Below are 10358 nucleotides of genomic sequence, written 5' to 3'. Positions count from 1 at the left end.
GTACATTGTATTCTATGAATTACGTCGTATTGCTTAGATTTGTTATCAGTATGGCGATCGATTCAACGTACGCGTAACAACGTACGGACAATGAACCTCTCTGTTTGTAGAAGAAGCTTTCGATATTGTAGTTGTTAATCCTTTGCACTTGAAAACTACTTATATACGTGCAACAAATATTTTGCTTGGTGTTACAACGATTTCGTTAAAAGGGACTTGATCGAAAATAATATTTGTTCAATATTCTCGAACAAATGGAAAATTCGAAACGATTGTTATACTGTCACCGAGGATATTTATCATTTCGTATCATTCGTATCGTTCGATTAACTTTTGAAATTTATTACGCTGAAAAAAAATTTAATAAATCGTGAAACGTAATTGGAGGATCGTTTCTCTGTCTCGTGATTTTTTTTTTTTTTTTTTTTAATTTAAAGAATTTTATTATACGTTGTCCATAAGTTTCAGAAAAATAATTTATTTTTTTTTTTCAGTGATGGGATCGAGTTCAATATTATTTTATCAATATTTAAATGTTTATATTTATGGTGATTATAACAGATACTTCCAATTGCTAATTTTGAAGTTAGAAATAAAAGTATCTTAAGATTTTTATGCAAACAATACTTTGACGTATAAATCACTGTAACAAAAATATCATAACATTCACATATGTGAACTAGAAAGCTTCTTGATTATATTCTGTACTTGAAAATCTTATAGTACGAATTTATTTATGAAATTTATTTCTTCTTTTTTTTTTATATATATATAACAATTGGAATCTTTAAATTTAGATTTAAAATTATTTGCAATATACTTCGTCCCATCACTATTTGTTAATTGTTCTCAGAAATCTGCGATTAAAATTATAAGTTTCTCAAGTGCGTTATCGAATTCGATCTTGTCGCGATAAGAGAGTCGTCTCGTAAAATTATATTTTTTTATAGTCTTTTTATAATCGTGTGCTAGTTTTTAATTGATAATGTCTTATCGATAAGTGACACCAATTACATCATAGAAATCATATCTCGATGGAAGGTACGATGACATTAATTTTAAATATCTCAAATAATTCTGAATTAATCTTCATTTAAAATATTTCCAATATTTAACGAATATATGTCGAATGATATTTCAATAATTTTTAAATAATATAAGAAAAATCGTAATAAAAAAATTCGTAGACAATTTATTTATAGCTTTTGTTATTTAAAAATAATGCTTTATTAATGTATTATTATATAATAATAACGTTTGAAATAATTAATTTGATATTAAACAAGGCGCTTTAGTTTTCTAACAAAAATTAGAAATTTTTAATTTGCAGGACTTGTTTAATCACAATTGAAATAGAATATTTCTATTTTTAATCAGAGTTTCTCCAAGCATTTTCCGATGAACGAAAGAAGCTGAGCCAGAAAAGTAGCAAAAAGGTCACGTACGCGTAATAAACCCAATCCCAATCGCAAACTTTAACAAACTATTGACTCCGAACTTATGGACGTTAGTGTAACTCAAATTTCCAATAGATGGTGCTTCAAATTAAAAACTTCCACCAATTACAAATTCTCTCGATATCTATCATACAATGATAGATAATAATTTTTGAAAATTCGAGATTCAAAATTGTCATTATATAAATTATCTATCAGTTTATCTATTTCAATTATTTAATCTTATCTAAATAAATCTAAATTGAACTTCCTTCTATTATAATTATTTTCAAATTAATAAAGTGTTTCGTGTTAATCATAAAAATCAATCAACAAGTGCAAAGGATTCATTTGTTTTAATATCCACAAGCACACTATGGCTTCTTTTATTTAGGCGAAATTGCATCTAGAGGATTAGTCATATCAAAGTCTTATCAATATGCAGCATGCAGCGAAAAAAAGTAAACGTTAAAAACACAAACTTTTTATCTACACAGGATAAAAACAGCATGAAATTTAGCATATTATATCAATATTATGAGCTTCGCAATTTAATTTTTATAAAATATTCAATTTGTAATGAATAAAATATATGCAGTGTTTATATATTTATTAAATATATTTATATATTACATAAAAGAAATTATGATTAAACGTTTCAATTAAATTTCACGAAATATTCAGAAAAGCAAAAGTTGCACAGTGAAATATTTATATATATAATTTAGCTGATAAAAATTATTTTTGTATAGTTTATTTATGACATTAAGACTTTTTTAAGACTTTTAAATACAATAAAAAATAGAATAATAAATAAATTTAAACTATTTAAAAAATGGTAGTACAGAAAGTACATTGTCGTCCTTAAGTCATTGGATGTTTAGAAATCTTAAATGTAAAGTACTTATTTATTAATTTATTAATAATTAATATTATTAATTTATTTGAATTTATTTTCTTAATATCACAGCTATAAACGACCAAGTATTTATTTGATATATTTTTGGTAATGATTCTATTTTCTATTTAAATGTAAATCTTATAAAACTCGAAAAAATTAAAGTATTTATACTATTATATTTTTTAAATTTATATAGTGAAATTGTGCAATGGTCTATTATTCCATCATTTATTTAAAATATTATTATGTTACATAGTTATGTAACATATCTTTTGTATCTTGTTGTAACAAATACATGAATTATTCTATTTTTATTTTCAATAATGTTTTATTCTTGCTTTTTACTATTGCTTTTATTATTAAGATTATTAAAACATATTACTTTCTTAAAATTTATAAATTAATTAATTAATATCACATTATGATATTTATTTTTCCATCCTGACACTTGTAATTTTTAATATATTAAACTTCGCAGAATTGTAACAATAAAACATACATTCATTGTTAGAGACGATCAATTTCTAATTTCAATGATTTAACCGAAATGAAAATCAATTTTCAGTCAGCTAAATCGATCAAATACTCCATTGTGCACCATTAACAAAATATTTACTATATTTGAACAAACAAAAAACAGTTGTTCGCGTTACAATATTCTCGAAAGAAGGAAAGATCATTATAATTCTAACCTGAACACGATTCATCATCACTCGATGATCGTTTCACCCAGCTATGCTCATTTGTGCATGCCAAAATTAGAATAATCGTTGGCAACAATGACTCCATGGGACGAGCCACATTGTAGCATGATGCCTGCTTTTAAAACGTAGACAGAATATTGGCATATTGGTGGTTGTATTTTCGGCCGTGCGTGGCCTTTTCCTCGTTGTTCGATCTGTGAACAATGTGCATTTACAATATCGAAAAATTTCAAGTTTTGTCCGTGAATCGTAGGAAAGGAAACAATATGTAAAATAAAAATCGTGAAAATATTACTTTTTCCTTTGTAGTTGATAAATGAAAATATTGAGATTTTTAATGTTTTGACATTATTTTCCTTTTTTTTTTTTTTTTTTCTAAAATTAAAATTATCTGACAGATATAATATTTGACAGTGGAAAACAGACACGTCACGTGTATATTCAATTTTTTATTCATTCATTCATTATGAAGTCATAAGTTCGTATAATATCATGTACATTTTGATGAATAAAGTAGTACTATTTAAAAGAGATATATAATTTCGTATCGGATTCTCAATGAATATAAAAGATGTTTCCTTTAATTTGCTTTCCTCTGTACTTATGAAAATATACCTGCTTTTCATTGAACCTCAAGGTTTTAATTAAAAAATTGAAATCATTTCATTTAAAAAGAAGAAAGTTGGTTTAGATAATTTCAATGAAAGCACTTAAAGCATAGAAAGTTTAGTATTTTGTACATGTGTTATTAAAACATGAGAAATAGGCAAAACGATATGAGGAAGTAAAAGGATTAAAAATTGGAAGTAGTAATACATCATATGTAGTCAGACACTCGTTTAATCCACGATATTAATCAGACACTTTCCCTCTTTTGCATTTTATTCGTTAGAAATAAAATATGATGATAATTTTAATTAATAGAATATTTTAAGATGTATACAAAATTTTCAATTATTAATTTTAAATATGATAAGCCATGCTTGTACATATTATAATTATTCAAATAAATTATAAATATTTAATCAATACTTATTATAACTAACATTTATTACGTATTTATAATTATTACATAATAAATAATGAAAATAATTATAAATACATAAATAAATTGCAAAGCATCATACATAATGAATAATCTTATACATATTATAAATTATTATGATATAATTCATAATTAAAATTTATATTAGAACATTATAATTTTCGGTTCCTCGAACATATAGGACAATATTTTTTATTATTTCTGAAAAATTATAAACAACAAAACTACAATGAAATCGTTAAAAGTAGAAAATTATGACAAATAATATCGATCTAAATTGTACATATAAAAACTCATCATTTCAAATTTTTATAATGTTTAATTTTTGGCATGAGAAAATATAATATTTTTTTTTCTATATTTCCATTTATTTCTCGACTTTCAAATTTTACAATAATTCTTTTAAATAAATTTTAAATTCGATTTAATTAAAAAGAAAAATTATAAAACATTATTGTAAAATTATTGTCCTTTAAAATTTATGAATAATATTTTATTTAAGTTTCAAGATTGATAAAAGAGCAATTATTTACAAAAAAATATAATGGAAGAATTGAAAAAAATAAAAAAAAGTAAAAATGATAAATAGAAATATATATATATATATATATATATGTGTGTGTGTGCATTATTCACTATTACGATTTTTTAATTATTCGTTTCCATTCATGTATTTTTATATTACTAAAATATGGACTTTTATTTATTATATACAAGTAGTATTTGAATTTTTGCATTTCGTATATTTATTTCGATGTTACGGTCATTTGATTCCAATTTATCCCAATGCACACATATTTCTCATTATTTATTTTTATTTTATTTTTATTTTTTTACTATCGATTTTTCTCTGAATTATAGTGCTTTTATAATACTTTTCAATTTAAATAATTATGCTTAATTGATTTGATTAACTATCAAATTTTATAATTAACAAAATATTTAATATTATAAGAAATTCATTAAATTAATTATTAATGAGAGATACTATAGAAATTTAATATGTATAAATAAATAACAAATAATCCCAATATAAAAATACACAATTAATCGAATGTTAAATAATGTTCAATTATTTTATAAAAATTAAAAAAGTAATGTAAAAATATTTAAAAAACGAAAAGGTCTTATCAAAATAATGTTAAATGAACAAATTCCATTCATATTTTAGAAATTGTTATTCTTAATATTTAATCATATAAAGATAGTGGTAAGATGTGAAAAAGCAAGAAGATAATGAATAAAGGGATAAGAAAATGAGATGAGTAAAGTTTCAGGGTTAAAACTTAAAAAGATAATATAGTTCTGATAAAATGTATATTTCAAGCCATCTTTTTTTGTAAAGTAAATTATTCCGAATTTTACATATTCATAACATCAAGAATGTATATAAGTTTAAGAATATAGTTTCATAGTTTTGCAAGTTTGAAATTGTTATTATACATAGCAAAATTAGAGGTAACAGGTTTTATGATCATTATCAATTCACTGCAAGTTTTAAACTTCAAACTTTAAGATTCTCAATGAATTAGATTCATATTTGATTAGTCTTCTTTGCATCATAATGTAAAAACAGTTAATTATCATCATCATGATTACAAGAGCTTCTCTTATTAAAATTACTTATAATTTTTATCATTTGTTTCATGCATTATATCAATCTATGATCACTTTATTACATCTGAATCCTACTATGATATTAAATATGTAAACAATTTGTATATCTGATTGTGAGTTAATTACCAAAATATCGAATAGATAATCTAATCATTAGAATAATAATTTATTTCTGCCAGTATAATTAATAATACATATTATTATTTACTAGCATAATAATTATTATACATTTTACGATTACTATTACATTATTTGATTATATTATACAACTAATATGTAACTTCATTAATTAATCTTAACTAATATGCGATATTATCAATTTTCTATGTTAATCTTATTTCATATTGTATTTTTATACTTTATTTTGATTAATTAACTTTACGAAATACCATTTTCATTAAATGCTATTTCAATTACCATACCAATTGATTTTCCAATTGGTTTGTTTAATCTTATCTGCAACCAAATCAACCGATTCTTACTCGTTTCCGTTTACAGAAAGCATTTTCAATTATCTCCGTTAACACGCGGCCAACAATACCTCTAACTTCTACCATCTATCATTAAACAAAACATAGCTGAGATTCTGTTATACAGATAGAACAGTAGTAGAATACCAAGAATAATTCTCACGGATCAATTCCATTCAACCTAAAACAAAGAGATGATATGATACTAGTATTAAGTTGATACTGAAAGTATTATTTGATTATTAAAATTCAATTGTTATATAGCACAAAAAAAAAGGAAAGATTTCTCGTTCAAGATGTATTACTGAGTATTAGAAATCCATGCATTCATACAATGAAATGATCAAAATTATTTAAAATTAGAATTTCCAGAAAAATACAATCATAAAATTTATAGAAAAAGAACTATTCATTGCTCTCTGTAGCAATGAAAGAAGCAGTTGGTGTCTGAATATAAGCCCTTCTTCCACTTCCTCATCATTATTCATTCCCTTTTCTATGCAACTTTTGATCTCTGCCGCCATTGTAGAGCACTAAAAATTTTGCCAACCACATCAAAATGGCCCGCATTCCGCGAGAAACCTCGTCTCAAAAAATTTGTAACATACGTCCTTTTTCCATCCATTCATTTAAACGAATTCAACAAAAAAAAGCAAGTTATTTTTTATCATTGCTATTATTATTATTATTATACTCGAAATACTTTCTAACGAAATACGCTTCCACTCTTTTCTCTTCTCGCTCTTCTCTATAAAATTTCCATTCGCTAAAACGTGTTTGCACCGAAACATTGTCCACCTCCAGGAGAACGCGTTACGCGCGTATCGAAACACGCCTCCCTGTGTTTACCGTAGAACGAAGAACGTTAGACTAAGGTGTCCGTTGTAATGTTCTGTTTACATAGCCCTTCAAGCCGGAATTTTCGGATCTCGACTACGCGGACGTGGACTACCGCTCCTACGGGCCGATCAACTACAAAGCTGCAAGCATCGCGCTCCTCCAGAAGCAGCAACAAGCACTGAAGCAGCAACGACAACTTCAGGAACGGCGGCCACAAATGTACGGTGTCACGGACGATAACGAAGAGCTTCTTTAAATTTTTTATTATTGATTTTTGTTATCGATTAGTTTTGTCGATTATTCTTCTCTTTTCTATTTTTTTTTCTTTCTTTCTTTGACCCTCGATTGATATTGTTAAATCATATGATGATTCATCGAGAGTTCGATTTAATTCAATTTAAATAATTCGTTTATATTCTGTTTTGGTCTGTTCCTGAATGAAGACTGTTAGAAATTTATTACGTAAAATTATACAGGATGTCTGTTTTTTATTCAAATACAATGAAATATATTTTATTAATGAAAGTTATGAAGAAATGTTTTGGTTGGTAATAAGATACATGGTGTGGTATCAATAGTGATGCGATGCAATTCATTATTTTTTGCAAAAAAAAAGTATTAAAAAAAGATATTTTGTCGAAAAATTATTAGTTTTGAAAAACTAATTTAAAGTAAAATATATTGTATATCATTGTGTTTAAATAAAATAACAGATACCTTGTATGATAAAAATCAAATAATTATATTTAAATCTGATGTCAAATTATCGTGTTTAAAATTGTCTATGAGTTAAAGATATCAATTTAGGATTAAACTATTCTTTTCTTTTTATTTCTTATTTTTTAATTTAATGTGATGTTTAAACGAATGTTATCCTGTGGCCATATATAATATCATAAAGTGTAAAAGTGTGATTAATGTTCAGTGTTGGTTACGTAAAGCTTTTCTGGCGAGCTTTGATGTTATTGCAGATGAGTACCTCGTTTTTAGTTTCGACGAATTCGTTGCGATTGGGTTTGGGATTGAAACGTGGCTTTTGAATCGATTCTTGTATGATTCATCATAAAGTAAATAAAATGCCTGCAAGCATGAGTATGAATAATTGCAAGGGAAAATAAACATAAAATTTAACTTCAAAGAAATTCCAAAGTTGAAAGAAATTTTTCTAAATTTTATACTCTTAAATTTTCCAATTTTGAAAACTTAAATAAATCTATAATAGAAAAATTGACTTCAACTTGAAAATATTCTATTTACAGAAAGATTTAGAGAGATTTTAAATTTTGTATTAAAATTAAAAGATCCTTGTTCTAAAACTGAGATTAATTTTCAAACATGAAAGAATTTTCAAATTGTCTGATACAAAAATAAAAATTAATATAATTGCTTATAAAAAGTTCAAGACGTTTTCTATGAAACCTTAATAACTTTTGAATAAATCGATTCTTCCAACGTACAAAATAACACGCATTCAACTTCCAAACACGTCGCAGCAAGTTCGTTGATCCACCTCGAAGCCAAAGATACAATTATTTCCTGGTCGTGTCCCGAACGACTTGCACCAAGGAAACAAAATCATCATTTCATCATTCTTCCTGACCAATTATTCACCAACTCGTCTTCCCTTTCATCCTTTTACTATCTCAACATCTCGCACACTTCTCCTCGATGATTGAAGGATCGAAGGAACGTAGTTTTACACTTGCTGCAAGACTTTCGGTACAAACGGCCAAAAGGCCTACACGAGATCGATATACGATTGTCGATACTCGAAGGACTTGATAGTCGGTAGGATCCACGACAGAAGAACTAGCGGAATTATTTGTAAATTTATACATACAAAGATTCGTACGAAATTATAAATAAATGGTACGTTTGTAAGCTAATTACCATGTGTTCTGGGATCAAATCATCTAATTAAACGTGGCTAAAAGGGGCGAAACGATCGATTAAACGTTAAATATTAAATATACAAATATATATATATATAAAGTATCTTGTTAAATGTTAAGAGGAAGAGAAAGAAAAAAAATTCGACACATATCGCAGCCATTTTCGAATTCTCGCGGGTGTCCCCTCGAATCCGCCACGAGATAACCGAGATATCTGTAATTAGTGAAGTAAATTTCTCCTCGCTTCTTCTTCCTCTCCATTCTTTGTAACATAAATACTTCCCCCGTTTGTAAGTTTGTACATTATACAGAAGAAACGTTTGCAAGAAAAGTCGATGAGGAAAATTTTGGAAAAAAAAGAGAAGAAAAGAATTATTAAATAAAAAGAAAAAACGAAAAATAAGGAAAGAAGGAGAAGACTTGAGAAGGAAACGATGTCGAGAACGCAACTGTCATCGTTTCGAGAAAGTTTTTGACCGATTTTTCGCGTTGAACCGACCAACCAATCGATCGATCTCACGTTCTTGTAACTATGTTTCCTCGATGCCGCCATCTAAAGTTGCATCGTGCGCGACAGTGAGACGGAAGCGACCCAGAGGACACCGGTTTATCGTCAGATGGATGCTGAATTTCCGTGAAATCGTATTTTCCTGTCTTTGAAATCGATGTTTCCAGCAGGGAAAAATTGATTGCCCAAAATTGGTTCCAATTGAATAGTTCGAAGATCTATTAATTTGTCTTTTATACAATTTTAACATAGAATTTGGTGGTCGGAATCGAAATAATGTTGTATTGGATAAATTTGTAATTTGGGTATTTTGGGGATTAATATTATATATAATGAATGATGTTTGATCAAATGTTTGATGAATAATACGATTCAAAATGGATTTGAATAATGTTTTATTTAAAATGAAGACAAATAAAGACAAGTGATTATTTGAAGTAATGAATTTTGATTACTTCATTATCTTTGTTTTGAAAATTATGCCAGGGAAGTTTGTTTGATGTTGAAATAAATCTAAAGTTGAATATTAATAATTATCAATTGTTAGATGTATTAATTTTGAGGGAAAATGTAGAAATGTAAAAATTTATTTACTAATTAAATTTAAATCTAACTTGAATAAATTATTTTGGCCAGCAGCAAATTTTTAATTGAGATTTAGAACATTTTGTTTTAGAAATAACGTTCTGTGTTATTTTTAAAAAAAGTTTTTTCCAAATAAAAAAAAACAAGTACCATCGAACAATTGTCTGAAACAAATATTCGCCACGATCAAATTTCTCGAAGCTGTTTGACAGTGATTGGATCAAGTTCAATATGTACTCACGAAGTCAACTCCAATAAAGAAGATTTATTTTATGGAACTCGATTACTGTTTATAGACGATTAAATTTCATTCTTTTTTTTTTTATTTTTATATTTACAAATTACTCAAATTTTAGTCTC

The sequence above is a fragment of the Apis cerana genome, linkage group LG11 (genome assembly GCF_029169275.1).
Source record: "Apis cerana isolate GH-2021 linkage group LG11, AcerK_1.0, whole genome shotgun sequence".
Lineage (NCBI taxonomy): Eukaryota > Metazoa > Arthropoda > Insecta > Hymenoptera > Apidae > Apis > Apis cerana.
This window is presented reverse-complemented; position numbering follows the sequence as displayed.